The sequence below is a fragment of the Tympanuchus pallidicinctus genome, unplaced genomic scaffold (genome assembly GCF_026119805.1).
Source record: "Tympanuchus pallidicinctus isolate F22 unplaced genomic scaffold, pur_lepc_1.0 scaffold22, whole genome shotgun sequence".
In the NCBI taxonomy this organism is placed as follows: Eukaryota; Metazoa; Chordata; class Aves; order Galliformes; family Phasianidae; genus Tympanuchus; species Tympanuchus pallidicinctus.
In genome coordinates this window covers 28,510,854-28,528,228 of record NW_026294739.1, presented here as the reverse complement: position 1 = coordinate 28,528,228, position 17,375 = coordinate 28,510,854, and the positions used below count along the sequence as shown (strand labels likewise).

The 17,375-nt window shown below is 43.4% G+C and overlaps 1 protein-coding gene across 3 annotated transcripts in view; it reads right to left on the bottom strand.

Moving 5' to 3' along the window:
• MAF (MAF bZIP transcription factor) overlaps nt 1-17,375 on the bottom strand; it is a 157,908-nt gene that overhangs the window by 121,311 nt on the left and 19,222 nt on the right. Inside the window, exon 1 of one of the 3 annotated variants that reach the window (XR_008207636.1) lies at nt 16,637-17,004. The exons of the other annotated variants lie outside the window; for them this stretch is intronic. The gene's annotated coding sequence lies outside the window, so the exon portion shown is untranslated. Of the gene's footprint in view, nt 1-16,636; nt 17,005-17,375 lie in introns of those variants that run through there. 3 annotated transcript variants of the gene reach the window in all.

Here is a 17,375-nt window from a genome sequence, read left to right as displayed (position 1 = left end):
ATATATAATATATATTTAATGTTCTCTGTCTTGTTTACATATCCTTCATATAAAAACAACATTTTGTCCACCAAAGGGCACTAAAACCTACGTGCATTTTTGCAGCGCCGTGCTGTTTGTTTTCATGTGTCAGCAGCTTCGCGTGAGTGCTCATTTAAATCCTGTTCCCCATAGTTTTGGCCAAGGCTGGCATTGGCTGCCCTCACCTATAGGCAGATTCTGCATGCCTCACTACAGACCTTATACTCCACCCCAGAGATCATTGCTGTTTGAGCCTGGAAGATTTTCAGGTGCCCTGGTATGAGCATTTGGGGTCCTTTCCTCATTTTAGGAACAGAATAAACACTGCAGGTTGAGCTCAGAGCAGATGCAACACAGCTCCCATAATGAGAGCCCAGCTCTGAAAAGCACAGCAGAACCTGAGCACATGCGAGTGAGCAGCCTGGTCTGAGCACAAAAGGCTGCTATCTGAAAAGGTTGTGCTGATATTACAGCGATAACAGAGGAGGAAAAAGCTCTGACAAGTTTCTTAGAAACACCAGGCTGCTCCCGCACACACCTCCAGCCCTGCTCTTTCACCCCACTCCTTTCCCTGAGCTCAGCAGCCACCGCCCTGGGTTATACTCCATCTCCGAAGACCTTTGGTAACTTTCCCTTTGTGTACTGAGGAGATGGAAAATGTTTTCCTGCAGCTTCGATGAACCAAATTTAAAAAAAAAAAAAAAAAAAAAAAAAAAATGACTTCACTTTCTAACAGATGCACAAGCGCACCTTGGGATGAACATGTGATGGAGTCCAAGCCACCACCACCTGCCTCCCAATTACATTTGCTGCATTGTCCCTGGTGGTGTGCACCTGTGACATGTTGGCACCGAGCAGAATGAGCAGAGCAGGCAGACATGGACCCATCCACACATGTTCTGCTATGCAGAAGTCTCCCAGCGATTATCATTGCACTTTCTTAAAGCCTAAAAGGGGCATTTTGCAGCAGCTCCTATGGACACTATGAGTTAGCACACAAGAACTCTTAGTCCTGCAAAACAGCAAAGCTATAAAAATACAATTTAAGAAACTTTTTTCACCAGGGTACCGCTGCCCAGCTGGCCAGAGGCTGATCTAACAAGGGAAAGGCCACACTGGGCTCCCTGCACCACGCACACACACTTTGTCAGCCAATTAACCCACCAGCAATAATCACATCTGAATATGATTTTTACACCTGGAATAACGGAAGAACAAACACAGCTGAGACCGCAGCAAGAGCTATGTACAAGGGGCTTCTAAGGCTTTAGGCTCATTATATCTGTTGCAGTATGGAATCATGCATCCCAATAAGGAACCCTGAGCCACGTGCTCACAGTGATACACACTGACAGGATTCACTTGACATTGGTAAGTGAAATCTTACTTTGCCATACCAGCAGATGCCCTAGCTGTGATCCCTACAGATGCTGCCCTTGCAGCAAGAGGCTAATGCAGACTTTTAACTTCTTTCCAGTTTTCAGTGGGATGGACACAGTGGGACAGATTCAGCCTTGCAGTTTTGGGATGTCCCACGAGTGCCCATGGGCACCACAGTACCAGTGGAGATCCTGCCATCCAAACACTACAACAGCAAGAAAGCTCCACCACTCCACGTATCTAACCTCAAATCCCTTCATAATACAGCCTGTCTAAACAGTGCTTCCCATTCATGTATTTTCAGCAGAGAACATTTCTTCCAAGACATAAGCTGCGTCTAAGAGAAATACTCTCTACCTGATAAATCACAAAGATCCTTTGCACATAATCAATATTCAGAAGAACCAGGCTTTGTTCCTGCCCCATATTATCCTGCTGGTTAGATACACTCAAAAATGGAAAAGCTAGAAGGGTACTGGGACAGAAGAGGTGCAGCATTATTACAATATGATGCTGCAATACTTATTACTGCCAAGAGAGGAAAAAAAAAGAAAAAACCTCACACAGTATCAAAAAAATCTTAATGTTTGTGAGGTTCAACTACAGCTTTAGGTTACCTTAAGGTGACAAATTCTAACCAATCAAAATTGTGTATAAGTTAAGCAAAAAAAATTTAAATCCAGTTTCATTCTTAGTTCGTGAACTCCCCAGCCAATGACAAATTATGCTATTAGCAGCCTTAGAAGGATTGTGAAAATATCCCTTACTTACAATTGAATGTGCTGGTTGGTGGTTTTTTTTTTTTTTTTTTTTCTTTTTTTCCTTCATTGTTGTGTGTTGTTGAGCTAAAAATGACAAAGCCCTGAATTTCATCGTTCTTGCAATCTATTCTTTTCCCCTGACTTCCTGTTTTCATGAAATTTTAATAAGGCATTTAAAATAAATAGCTATGCAGAGTCTCTATGCCTCTTTGAATGCTTGGGATGGATGTTTTGGGTAAAGTGATAGTCCAGAGACCTTGAGAGCATTTAATCCCATTCTAACTTGGCAAGACAACACAAAACTGCAACAGTGCTCTCTGCAGTTCTACAACTCTGATGAGATTTTAGGGGAAGGGAAGGAGGCCAGCCTGGTGCACAGGACAGCATGGGGAAATAGTGTTTGTGTCTCTACCAATCAGAGCTATTCAGAAAGGTAACTCTGTAAATGAGAAGATCACCTAAAAAACTAGAAGCGTATAGACAATGCTGCCTTGGTAGCTTTCCAAGGTCGGTGTGTAACACAAAGCCCTTCACTGAGCATCTCACACCCCTCATAGAATCATTAAGGTGGGAAAAGGCCAATAAGATCATCTAATCCAACCATCAGCCCATCCCCACCAGGCCTGCTAACCACATCCCTCAGTGCCACATCTACCCTTTTCTTAAACACCTCCAAGGATGCCAACTCCATCCCTTCCCTGGGTCAGGGAATCTTCCCAGCTCCCTGCCCCACATCCACTGTTGGCATGGTTTGGGCTGCAGGGAATAGTTGGGATTGAAGGTGCTGAAATGGGAGAAGTCAAGAACTAGCTTAGAGCAGAATAGTTGACAATCATGCAGGATCAAACCCTTTGTGAATCACACTGCTCCTTAAGAGTTGTAGCTGACAAAATAACTCCAGATTTTAGGAAATTAGAGGAATGACAGAGGAAAGCCACTCAAGTTTCAGGGCCAATGGCTCAGTTATTAAAAAAGGTGAAATGATTTGATAGGAGAATCCAAAACCTCAGATCACAGCTAAGCCTGATCCCTGAGCCTCACTCCAATTTAAACTTCCACAGGATTTTTATTATCATGCACACTAAGAGTTCATGGGACAAACAATAAAACAATAATGCACCAGTGGCGAATGAATGGTTATAAAGTTAAACCACTTGTCTGGGACCAGTCATCTTCTGGCCATGGTTTCCTGCATAATCATGTTTAAACTTGGGTGAGCTTAAAAGACAGACATCTCATCTGTGCATTTTAGGAATGTTTCACATCCAGGGGTCAAGACTTTGCTTGCAGCAGGAGGAAGATGGGCAAGTTTTTACTGCTCACCTAACAGGGAAGAAAGGGGAGGCCATCAGCTGCCATCTACACAAAGAAGGGAGAGCAGCTAAGTGGCAAAACAAACTTGCCACAGTGGCTTAGAAAAGCAGAGATGTGAATGAAAGTAAGAGGATTAAAGAATGCTCGAGAGGGAGCCATGCTTGGCAGGTCACATGAGGTGGCACAAATAGTATCTCCTATCAATAAAAATACAAAAATAAAGACAAAAACTTCCGAGAGCCCACATTTATGAAGATACCTTCACATTTCGGGGATCCCCAAGTTACACCCAACTTCCACCCCTCAGCTGCAGGCACAGCCTGAGAGCAGCAGGCAGCCTCTGCTCGTGGCCCCAGAGTTCTTTTCCTCTCCCTGCAAACCTTTTGAACCCTACTGGTAGGTGCAGGAAGCATTGTTTACACAGTTGGACACATTGCTTTTGCACACCACTGTGAGCCATCAGCAGCAATCTCCGCACTGGCCAGCTCACCAGCCTCTCCTTGGCATAGCCCCTGACTTTCATATATCAAATGGGCAAAAATATTCCAAGCAAAGCAAAACAGAGCGAATCTTGGCTCCCCATCCTTTAACATACATATTCAATGTGCAGGAAGCTGGGAAGAGCTATTCATGGGGTTGGCTTGTTTTTGTTGGTTTAGGTCTGGGGAAGGGGGGGGGGGGGGAGAAGGAGGGCAGTTTTCAACGCACACCGCATTCTCCACAGATTTTAATAAGTGCTTTAAGCCACAGCGATCCCTTTCCTCTCTTCTCCCCCTCCTCCCCCTCAGTGTTTAATTTCTACAAGGACATTTCACTTTAAAAGGAAGAAAGGGCTGCACCATAAGGGCTGCAGTGCAAAGCTTTTGCTAGTCATTTCCAACAATATATTTTGGAACTGTTCCCAGTAAACAGGCAGATTAGCTGCCTTTGGTTCACATTTACACTGTTTGCTAGATAGGGAAGCTCTGAAAAGCAGACTCTGTCCATACTGTTTGGTTGCAATAAAGCTAATTCTATTCAGTCCTATAGCACTATGATAGCACTTGTGTAGGATTTCCCTTCGCTTGCATATTTATAGGGTCTTGTAGAGCTCCACTGTAGCTCAGTGCCAGCATGAAGAAATCAAGCTGTCAGTAGTTTCTATTTTTGTCCCTACCTATAGTTTCAGTAATGACAAGTGAGTGAGGCAACATATGCATTTCCCATCTACAGGAAAAAATTACTGTCTTCCTTCAGTGTCTTACATCTGTGCTACAACCTATTTTCCTAGGGCTTCAGATTATGCTGATAGTTAACATGTACAAGTCCTGGTCAGGTGCAGCTGATTCTAGACACAGCATTAATGGAACCACAAGAGAAAAAAGTTCCAACAACTCAACTATTCCTGGTGTTTTCACATTTTGCAACAAAGTAGAGGGGGAAAAAAATGCCTGGGAAATAGCCGTATAGCATGCAGTTCCCATCATGCTTTGATCAGCACACACATTCAAGTGAGTTTGGATTCTCCACTCAATTTTGAGAGGCACTGATTATATTTAATGTCCTCTTCTTGACCCTATGTGGTTAACTCATTGTTGCAGCTTCTGCAGCAGTTGGAATGGGAGCAGAAGCCAAAGCCCCAGCCACAGAACCATGGAATATTTGAGTTGGAAGGGACCTTTAGAGGTCACCATGGTTAGCAACACCACGCACGTCTACCAAGGGACCGAAGGCCAGGTTCCAATGCTAACAGAGAGACAAAGTGTCTCAAAAGATGCTGAATTATTAAGGTACTTCTTTCATCATTTGCAGTCTTCTCTTTTCATACATTTAGAAAGGCTTTGACCACACCAGGGCATGGTGACAACCACAAGTGCCACCCTACCCAGCAGCTCCAAGACCTTCACACAGCTGTGTTGGGAGGTGGGCACCTGCCCTGTCACATCACTGCTTTGGCACAACGGCCCCCGATGTGACAGCATCACATCTCCAGTGACAGCTAATAAGACAGAACTGCACCCCACTGCTTCACAAAGCCACAACTCCAAACTCCTTCAGAGATAATGCTTATTTAAATAACACAGACACCAGGCATTAACAAAAGCTAGTAGGAAAAATAGCTTGGCAAGTTTGATAAGAAGAAATAGACTCTTTCATATTCTTTCCCCTTTTCCCCAGGTCCACCTCTGCTCGTTTCATCCACAGCCTGCAGAAGCAGACTTTTAACTTCACATTCTGTTTGGAAGGGATATGTGGGCACCACAGCATTCAACCTTTATCCACATTGTTCCTCCACCTGAACTGACTTTTTTTTTTGGATTCTGCTCCATTGCACCAAAAGGAACAGACAGAACTGAGATGGTAGGGGAGGGAAGCAGGGGGCTGTTGGGAGAAGCTATAAATAAAAAGCAGGAAAAAAAAATATGTTAAAAAATACAAGGCACCACTATAAATCCTTCTCTCCTGTGTGAGCTGCTGTATCACAGAGCTGGTGGGGCTGAGAGACTTCCCCTTACTTTATAGTGCATGACGATCACCCTCTTACACCACCGCTGTATAACAAGCAAACGTCCCAGCTCCTGGGAAGTAGCTCATAAAAAGATGCTCTGCATGGCCTCTTACGGTCCTTGAAGCAAGAGGAGCAAAAGAAAGGGCTTTAATGAGTTTAAAGGGGAGGGGAAGTACTTATTTTGCTTATTTTGTTTGAGCCATATGCTAGGAAGGGGGATACTGGAAGGTGGGGAGGACGAAAGGATGAGGAGGAGGGACCCAAAGGAGCGGAGCTGGGCCTTTCTGCTTGTTAATACACAGCAAAATGATATGCACACATCCAGCTCCGAAAGCGACCGCGGGGAGGGAAGGAACACAAAGGAGCCATTTATTGCCTGAGAACTGTCTCTGAACAAACCCATTGTGTTAAAGTAATACAAATTCACAACACCTTCCTGCCTCCGTCTCCATCTGGGGCTGCATTGGTTCAGGGAGCGGATGCTGCCACGTAGCATCCTCACAAGGTCACTGCGCGGGGCCAGATGCCATACTGATAGCACAGAGGTGAGGGAGAGGGGAGAGCATGGCCAGGAGGCTCTCAAAAATCCATCACCTCCTTTCTGGCCCAGCTGCGGGTTTATCTGGAGAGGCAATTTAAATCCAAGAGCCAGAAGGAGGTATCTTTTGATGTAACATTTTGTTCTTTTTTTTTTTTTCCCCTGAATACAAAGTTATTCCAGGCGATGCAGTTGGCCTGAAATAGTTATCAGTTACAAAACCAGGGCTGCTCCTATCTCCTCTCCTTGTGCAATGCTAAGAAGATCCTCCCGCTGAGCTCCAAAGTAGGGGAAAAGCTATTAATTAAAAATAATTCTCCACGTTAAGGCTAGCCGCCTAAAGCTCCATTAATATGAAGGAAATTCCAGCCGTTCACTCCCTGCTGCTGGAGTCCTTTCTTTCTCTATTTCGTTTTGCTAAGCTTTTTGAGAATATATAGGGAGATCGCCTCAACACCTCCCTTCTCTTTCTCCCCAACATTCAGACCCTCTCTTCCGCATTCAGAAGGAATGGGTCCCCCAAAGGGCAAAAGGTTTGTCCCCCTCCCACCACCTTCTCAAAGACAGGTGATAACAGAGGGACCCCCACAACCCTCCTTGAACCCAAGCCAGTAGCACCAGCCAAAAGAAAGGCGTTTTCCTGCCTTCCCGCTGAGCGAGCAGCACACTGCTCAAAATACCTGCCCTCAATTCCCAGTGTCAGCAGCCTCAGACCCATTCTGGCTTTTTCGCTGCTTGGAGATGCTCAGGACTCCGCTCCTGGGTAATTGGGCAGGGCTGCAAAGCAGGATGGGAAACATCCCTGCCCTAAGCAGAGACATGGAGAAGAGGAGCGCAAAGCCCAGGTCCTCACCCAGATATCAGCTGAGGGTATGCAGGACACAGCCAGTCTTGAAAATTACAGGGAGAGCCATACTTGCCATATTTCTGTATCCCAACATTCAGCGTGGGGAAGGAATTTTCTCTCCTGCCAGCTGATGGAGATGTATTCCTTATCAGTGATGCTAAATATCATGGAAATCTTCTGGAAACCTCTTTAGAAAAAAAAAAATCTACATTTTATCAGGTATGTCTCACATGTTTGAGAAATGTAGGAAGAGCACAAAAAGGAATTACTAAAAAAAACCAAACCAAACCAAAAAAAAAAACCCAAGAAACTGAAGTCCAACAACTATTTTCTCCTATGGGAAGGGCTGAAATTAAATGCAATCTTATGCCTCAACACCACAGAACTGCAGCACATGCACCAATTTCAACAGGGCCAATATTCCTGCAAGACTTCTGCCTGTACAACATCACAGTGTCTATAAATCATAGATTTTGTGCTCTTACTAATAGTTGCATATACATCCATGACCTTCCCCCTACATTCATGCACAAGTTTTTCAGAGAACAGACCTCAAGCAGTTTGCTTTATCAAATTCTGGCTGATTTGAACTCCCCCATGCCAAAATATGACGTGCAGGCTGTCAGAACAAGAGACCCATCTCTTCACTGCACACATCTTCAAGTCACTGCATTTGAATTTTTTTTCAAGCAGCAAAAAAGAAAAGAATAAGAGGTTACCTTCAATTTATTTTCTTACGATTCCCAATTTCTTTTTCAAGTTCCAAAAGCCCCAAAGAGGTTTAATTAAAAACATTTCTGCATTTTCAGGCAGTAAGATTTTAGCACATGTTTTTAATAGTACTTTCCTAAATGCTTTTTTCTACAGAGATAGAGGTGAGGAGCAGCAAAGGAGATGGCGTACGATGAGAAAAAGTATTTCATAGATCACTGTGACTTTCCATAGAGCTGTGAAATGTCTTAGGTTAAGCAGGATTCCAGTGGGACAGAGCAACAAATAACCCTCTCATTCTTGAGCATTAGTCCTAGTGAACTGGGAATTTAGGTCCCAACTCATTGAAGTGGTTAAGCCCATATTTCCATGCATATAACTGAATCTCACAGAAATCACAAAGGCTGGAGATCAATGTAAGGTTTTATTTAAGTGGGTTTTTAGGTCCAAAGAATCAGTGTAGCCAGCAACAGAAAGGACAACTCACCCACTCTGCACGTCTTCTATCCAAACTATCCCTGCACCACAGTGCCAACACAGCCAGCAAGCCCAGATGAATGTATTCCCATGGGAATTCCCACTGAGCTCTGAGCATAGACTACCTGGAGTTGACCATGAATCTCTGTCCCTGATGATATGGGATTTATGTGGAGCAGCCCCTCAGAACTAAGCTAAGGAGGAAAGCAATGCTTTCCACTGTATCCTAGACAAAACACAACCATTTATTACTCTTGATTTTTAGTAGCAGGGATCTCCATGGTGCAGATCCCTCATGCTACCGCCATTCCTTTCAGTGAGAAATCCCTCCCTGTGTTATCACTACTGCTGTGTGAATGCTGCCATTAATGGCCATGGCAGTGGGTTGGAAGAGTACAATCTTTGAGGTCCCTTTGCATTCGAGCCATTCTATGATTTTACATCTATTGTAAATTACATTTAGATTCATAGATAGCACAGGACCATCTATTCCAGGGGGCCATGCAAGTTGCATCCTTGAGTTTATAAATTCTCCCCCTTCTCTTTGCCCTGCCTGAATTCACACACCAAGTGAGTCATCCAGGTTGCTTCGTGGCCACGTCAACTCATCAGCAAAATGGTAACATGAGCTCTTCAGAACCCCAAACCACAGGATGTTTTTATCTGAGCTGCACAAGATAGCCTTTTCCCAAATCCAGCTGAAGGATGCAGTGCTCCATAAGCAGCTCGTTACTCACTTCTCTTCCATGGGAAACTCATCCCAAACGCCTTGCAAGAGGAATTACTGAATACAACTCCCCTCCTGCCTACATAACTGTATTTATACTGCAATAAATAGAAATCAAACAACACTTTTGATGTGAAAGCTACCGATTGAGAATCCCGTGTCCACATGAGGCTGCTTTCCATTTCCTAAAGCGATATTAATTTGTAATTTTTCCTCCTGTCTCTGCAATCACTTTTTAAGCTCCTCTATTTCACATCATCAATCCCACTTGTAAGGCTGCAAGTCACCTCAATGCCATCTGTTGAAAAACAGAGTGATGGAAAGTCTGAATAATGCACTGAGTCAGGGTTATAGATGCTACATTTTGACATAGTCAGAGGCGTAGAGCAGGGGGAACAGATTAATAATTACTTCACCTGAAATGAAATCAGTTCATCTATAGAGGCCTGACCACAGGCTAGAGCTAGTTCTATAAATACCTGGGTTTAGTCAGGACTAATTCAAACAAAGTCGGTATGCAAATATTCAGCACTCCAGCAGCAAGACACTTTCTCTGACGGTTCTTGCTTTAGCATGTCAATCTGAAACCTTGATTGCTTTTCTCACACTTCTTTGGATGAAAGGACATAAACAGCTATGAAACCAGTTCTTTAATATGCTACTCTTCAATTCAATTCAAACATACACTTATTGCAAAAAGAACAACATGAGCTGAGAAAAAAAAAAAAAACAAACAGAATGGAGAGCACCATAATGTAATAGCAAGTGCAAAGCAATTTACATTCCTGGATCCTGGACAATTCACATACAGAGCAGTTTTTCTACTATGTAACAAAAAGCCCAATCTAGGGGAACACATGTTTCTAGCATTAGTTGGGAATAGCTCAAGGAAAGATTGTTTTTGTCAACCTAAACTCAACATTTTTAGGAGATTTTTAGAAATCAGTGCTAATAATTGCTGCTTGGCATTACTGAGTGCATACATATTATTGCAAAGGACAAAGAAGTCCTAAATCTTACAGGCTTGGATTCTTTGACCTCAACAAGTTTAGTCTGAAAACATTTTTAACATGATGAAAAGCTTTTTGAGAATGCTAATAACATCCTTAAAGGGTTAATGATGCTGAACTGATTGGCACTAAAAACTAGATTTCATTTGGTACAGTGACAGAGAAACTCTGCCACCAGGAGTGTACGTTCATGCCCACATTATTATAGGACAATTTAGGTCATCTTATTTTAAATTTCATGGCTCTGTAACATAGATGTAAATCAAAGGCAGTGAGGCAAATGATGATTTTTCCATAGTGAGGTTTTTATAGTCTTGATCTTGAAAATATGCTTTGGGCATGAGCTGTCCATCAAAGTCCTCTGAATTAGCCAAAGGAGTCCGCATTGCTGCTAGTGTACAATTAGAATCAGGAAACAAAAGCAGAAAGCTTTCAGAACAAGGCACATCTCATTTTTCAGTTTGGGCCAGACTATCCATTGTCATTTTTAAAAGAGCTGGATTCAAGCTGCTCATGTCTAGGAACATGTGAATATTGAGATGGTGAGGCTTCAGCCAATGCCGAGTGCTGGTGGAGAGCCTCAAAACACTGCAAAGAGAGCCAGGTGTTTACTTAGCAAATGCACAGAGAGCTGTGTGTACACCTGCACACAATTTGCTTTTGAAGTATTTCAAGTGTTGATTGTATGATCGTAGCATGCAGCTTCAGCCACATACAAGCAATGCCTTACTTTAATAAACACGCCGTGAATTTGATGTATTGGTTGTTTGCTTTTTCAGAGCTGATTTATCTGCCACTTCCATTTCCAGATTTGATTTATCGGTCAATTCCTTTTCAAGATTTGATGTATTGGTCATTTTCTTTTCAAGATTTGATGAAAGCACGTCGTGTGAGCCCTTTCAGATCTATTTCTGAATATTACACATCTATCTACTGCATAGGTTTAAAATCTTAATTCCAAAACTTTCTTTATTAATAATTCATCTCTTTCTATCTGGAGCTAGCCCTTGCTTTACACGAGTATAATCTGAATTAGATGAAACAAGCAATTGCAGTGGACATAAAATAAAGTAACTGTAGTTTCACAATAAATTGCGCTCTGTGAAGCTTTAAAGAGAGTCTGGAGATTTATTAAAAAGCATTAACGCAAAATAGGTAAAATTTCAGTTTTAGCTTCAACATTTTTATGCTCTAGAATCACATGAAAAAGCAAATAGAAAGGAATTGGTGCTTTGCTGTTCTGACTGCCCTGGGGATGCCAGAGAGGGAACCTCAGAGTAAGGCACAGGGCTTCTGTGATAAAAGGTACCAGAGCAAAGCTTAGGGGAAATATCAGAGACTTGGGAAGAAGCTCTGTGATCCCAGCTTTACACCCACTGAAGCCAGTGCAAGGTTCACACCCAAGTCCCCTTGGTGTTGGAGGGACCCAACACCTAGTAAGAAGGTGAGAGGCTCTCACCAAAGCCAGTCTGCCATACTGCCACAGAGGTCCCAGCACTTGGCCAAAGCAGGTCCTACACAGAGGAACTACAAGAGGTTCAGGCACTATGAAGGGCAAGCTGGTAATCCCTTCTCCTGCCAAGTGGGTTTGAAGTCAGACTTCAGAGGGTCATCCACTGAGTGGGATGAAGACCTGACAGAGTTCAGACTCCATATTGAAACAACGAAGGGAGCAAGGTAAGCCTGACTTACTGGCCAAATTCCAGCAGCTGTAATTAAGCTCTGCCAAGCTAAATTCTCTCTGCACCCTCTATAAGATACTGGTTTGTTATCTACTTCCTCATCTGCCCCAAACTGTGGGCAGTGCTGTTTTACACATTCAGATAGCTGCTTGAAAGGAGCTGTATCCATCTCTTATCTACCTCACAGGGGCAATTTGAGGGCTCATTAATAAATATTTGGAAAGATAAAAGGTGCCCAGAAAGTACAGGGCAGTACTATTTCACACTCACCTCCGAGCGGATCTCTATAAACTGTGTAATCTGGGAATTCAAACAGTCCAAGGAATGTGTTGCAGACTGCTGGGGAGCTAATGCTGAAATACAAAGAGGCTCCAACCTGCCCAAGGCTGAGCACCAATGCTCCCACTGAATCCAAGAGAAACGGAGAGCATTTCTCATACAACAGAAGATGCTCAGCTGCTCACAAAATGAGGTTAGCTTTGAGGAAAAATCTATTTGTGCTTCAATACACTTTTTTTTTTTCCTCCTGGTAGCAGCTCAGGACAAGCACCACCAGAGTCAAAGGCAGCTTTTCCAGCACGCTTAACCTAAGTTTGATTTGAGAAACACACAGAGCAGCAGCTAGCTCTGAGATCTCCATGGCTTCTTTCCCTGCACAGCGAGCCCTGGAAGCAAGAAGTGTGCAGAGGTAGAGAAACATAGAACAGAGATGTCAGGGTCAAAGCTGAGGATGTGTGTTCCTACTTCTGGTCTTGCAAAATTAATAGGACAGTAATAGGAAAAAAAAAAGCCATAAGCAAAGGATCCATCCAAAGCCCACTGAAACTACTGCAAGGATTGCTACTGCCATGAGAAGGACTTCAGAGGAGCTCACACATCCAGATGTTGTCACTGCTTTTCTGTACGACAGATCATGATCAACATAGCCAGAAAGCTGTATCTTAGTGGGGTGACTCACCAGCCTCCTCATTGACTGAGCACAGCATCACTTCATGCTACCAAGGAGAATGCAGAGAAAGCTATTTTAAATGATACCCTCCCATGCTCTTAAGCTGCTAGAAGCACCAATATAGAAGGCAGTGATAGGAAGTTCTGAGAATGGACTAACTGCTACTATTTCCTTCGCTATAGAAAACACTGTAGGCTATTTTCCCCCCTTTTCATTTTTAATATAGTGATGCAATTGCAACATGGCTCATCCTTTGGAGGAAATGAAGATTGCTCAATCAATCTCTGTACTTGAGAATATTAAAAAAATCCAGCACAGCATAGCAGAAGTACACAAGGAATTTCTCAGCTCTTTTCTAGAAGGGCTAGCAAGGAGAAGTCACCTGCTCCCCACAGCCAAATATCTTGAATTCAGTCAGACCTAATTACCCATTTCCCATAAAGCAGAGCAGCTCATGTTGTGGCCCCATTAAGTTCTGGCTGAGGAAATACCACTCTCACTGAAGGCCTTGACCACAAAGATTTGGAAGATGACACTCTGAGGTGGAAAAGCCCACCTACACCTCAAACAGTGGGGTCCACAGCCACGTGGCTGAGAGCACAGATTGCAAAGGATGGGACAGTCCAAGAAAAAGTCTCTGGACTTTCTCTTTTTTTTTTTTTAAAACATCTCTAAAGTGATCTGAGAACCTTAATTTCCGTTTGCATCCAGTAATGACTTCCTGTCCTCCGCCGCTACAGAAGTCAATGCTACTCTGTCCAAGACAAATCATTCTCCTGAGATAGGAAAAGGCTCCTGCCCCAAGTGAATAACATCCAGCCCCCTCCTACTTTCCCAGCAGAGCTTCCCCCTCTTTTTTCCACTATGCCAGCATTTCCCACACAACACAAATCCACACTGGAATCCTTCACACAGCAGGGAGCCAATTCTCACACCACGAAATGCCAAATCCCCCAGAAAGCGTAAAACAAATGCACTGCAGTTTGCATCCTGCACTTGTCGAAAAGCAGAAATGGGTCTAATACTTTGTTTCTCATCGGCTGGCTTCTCTCTGAGACAGCGTTTCAAGACAAACAGGTTGAGCGTGGGTACGACATGGAAGTGGTTTTGGTGAGGTTTTGTACAACCTAGTTCCCACCACCGTGCACAAAGCATCCGAGTGCCCTCGGCTTCAGAGGTGTCTGCTGGCAGTGTGGGTGGCTCGGACAGGAGATGGGGATCTCAGCTGTGCTGACTGGGCTTCCGAGAAGCAGCTCACTGCTTCCATTACCCCACAGCTTACTGTGCTTCCAGCAACAAGAGGCAGAGCATCACCTGCCACAGCACCCGTGTCAACGGAGCTCTGAATGTGCTGCCACAGGAAACTGCAAAATTACCCTTCCTAAAATGGACAGTGCTTACAGTGCAGTTTGGAGAAGGAAAAAATCCCCCACCAGCACCAGCTACTGGCTCTCACTCTGTTCACCTATTGCTGTACGCAGGGCATTTACATCTACAGCACAACAAGGAACAGATGTTGGGTGATTGAAAAACTTGAGCCTTCCATTGTTTTATTGTCTTGTCACCACAGAGAAATTTGCTTTAATTTACTTTAAAAGTAAATGACTTGATCTTCATAAAACTGGTAGCAAGACACAGTTCTTAATGAGGACGTTAAGCAAGGATTCTGTTTAACAACCAGAGACACCAATTCCAAATGCAGCACCTTATCTGAACAAGCACATCTATCTTCCCTTTCGGAGCTTGGTGGTTTATTTTCAAGACATTCAACGTATTTGTGTGTATGTGCATGGTGGGGGAGGGAGGAGGAGAAGCCTATGAGCCCTTGAAAACCTGTGCAAAAACTTCAGTCTTCTCTCCATCCCATCTTTATAATGCTTGATGGTATCAGATGATACCAAGTAAACTCCTTTTTTTCCCCCCCTCTGAACCCTACTGGGTACAAGATAGATTGCAGTACAAGTCAAGGAAAGATGACAATTAAAAAAAAAAAAAACAATACCAGGAGTCCAGCAACTTAAAACGAAGCAGTGACACCCGATTTTCTGGAAATAAGCTACCAGCTAGTATCACTCCTAGCTGTGAGCCTTGGATTCTTTCTGAATCTGAATTAAGTTCCCCAGACATTCATCTCAATGCCAGCGTTGCCAGCACAATTCAAGCTCTAAGCACCAACAGAGGACACCATCTCATTTGGGTGCTGGAATATGAAAGAGATCTTCCAATCACCTCATCATCACCACATGAGATCACTTTCCACCATTACTAACAGGAGTGCATCCAATTACACAAGAAACATCACCTGCAGCTTTTAGAAACAAATGGACACCCACACATCAGGGCACAAGCACATTCCCTCCACCACCTCCTCCAAAGGTTGGGTGTTTCCAGAACAGTAACCCTTGCTACAGCATTCAGGCTGGATGTACGTGCACTGCTTGTGGCACAGAGGTGCAAGAGATTTTCACATGCATTCACAGAGAAAGAAAGAAACAACTAAGTTCAACGTCCAACTGATGGAGCCAGAGAAGTGGGCAGTGCTACATGGGCACAAGAGCCTTTCCAAGTACAGAACTCACACTGGCTCCCAGTTCAGAGCATTAACAGCACTAAAGCTGGAGCACCAATTTCTCTGGGATTCAGAGTAAACAGCTCTAATTAGTCCAAAGCACTCCTTCCTGCAGCTCCCTGTTATCCCTTTGCTCTGGCACAGACAAGCCCTCAGCCAGCTCCAGTAGCCTGAGACAAGCTGAGCCCAAGGTGTTAACAGCTGCAAATACAATGCTGTTAATTTAATTGGGTTGTCCACCCTTGATATTTGAAAAGTCCCTTTTAAGTGTTACAACTTTTTCTTTAAACAACTGAGTTATTATTTTCTTCTGAACTCCATTTTCATTTTAATGCTGACGTTCAGTTTCTTTTGCAAGCCAGTGAAGGGGAAACTCTCCCAGTAATATACCACCCCCTCCAACAACTTCTTCCCTTTTGGTGCAGTTTCAAACAGATAGAGCCAAAATAAATTTTATCCCAGAAAACTAGAAGTTAAGCTTAACTTATAAAGCCTTTGTAAGGAAGGCAAAATCTTGCCAGGCTTATCACCGTGACAGTCACAGTTGTTTAGATTTATTACGCAATGGTAAGCACATTATACAATAAGTTTGCTGTAGTAATGCATTAATCACTTTGTAAAGAAAAATGAACTTCATAAAGGAAGACAATACATATTTTTTCCCCCTCATCTACCCCATAGTAATAACAGGTCCTTAAACTCCAACCTTTAGAGATGGAAACACACATTTTCACTTCTGCTGCTATAGCTCTGATGTGAGCCAACGGCTCAGCAAGGTTGCTATCATTTTACTTCTCATTTCCCAGTGAAGTCTCTCTTCAGATCTTCGAAATGCTTGAGCTAAAACCTCTACTCATTAGTTGCTCTGGTTCAACATACATTTCCAACTTGTATACTGTTGATTGAAATGATAGTTTCAGTGGGGTTCATAGAAGAAACATCCCTAGAGAATACCTTGTTGCAAATAAATACTTTTGCTTTACACAAGGACATCTCCCTAGCAGCCCCTGCACAAGTACCCAGAAGACAATGAGAAAAACAAGACTAGCAGGCTCTGATTCCCCTCATTTTTCCAAGGAGCAAAGTGAACATTCACTGATTGAGCCTTACATCACTCCCAATTTAAGAAAACAACAACAACAAAAAAAGTCTTCAAACCTACCACAAAGCCCACATCCGTGCAGACAGCCAAAAAATCCTCTTCAGCCCACCACCATCAGCAGCATTTTAAGAGAACTTCCCTCTGCTACAAAGAAGGAACCAAAGCCACCCAGCTCAGCTGGAGCAGCTTTTGAAATGCTAGAGTTGATTGCGTGCACCTGAGTTGCTAATGCAATCAAGGAAACTCATTATGTGATCTCCACAGAGCACCTGGGAGACATACCCAAGTAGTTACCTGCAACTGCAAAACTACCATCCCCCCCCTTCTTTTTTATATATACAATTACAAAAGTTCACCATATAATATGCCATTTTTAAAAACATGTTTCCCAGTACCTATCAGCAAATTCTGGCTGTGTGTTGCACGACAGAACTCCTGGTACTGGACTAAACTCACAGGGAGCTGCAGTTAACGCACACCTGTACAGAATGCTCCCAACTCTCTGTCCCACCGAAGAAAAATTATCAGTGTGAGAATTAAATTATTCCCCTTTCAGACGTTGTGAAGCCTCCAGGCACCATTCTAACACTCCTTTTCAGCACGGGTAAATTGAATACCAGCGAGTTTACTGTATTCAGGCTCTTCAGAGGAGATATTAAATAGCAAAGTCATGATTGTAACCTATGAAAAAAAACCTGAAAAATGCAGTGTTGTTTAGTCTAGAGGAAAGGAGGCTGCAGCAAGCCATAACAACAGCCTTCAAATATGCAAAGGGTCAGTGTGGAGAGGCGTACGTCGT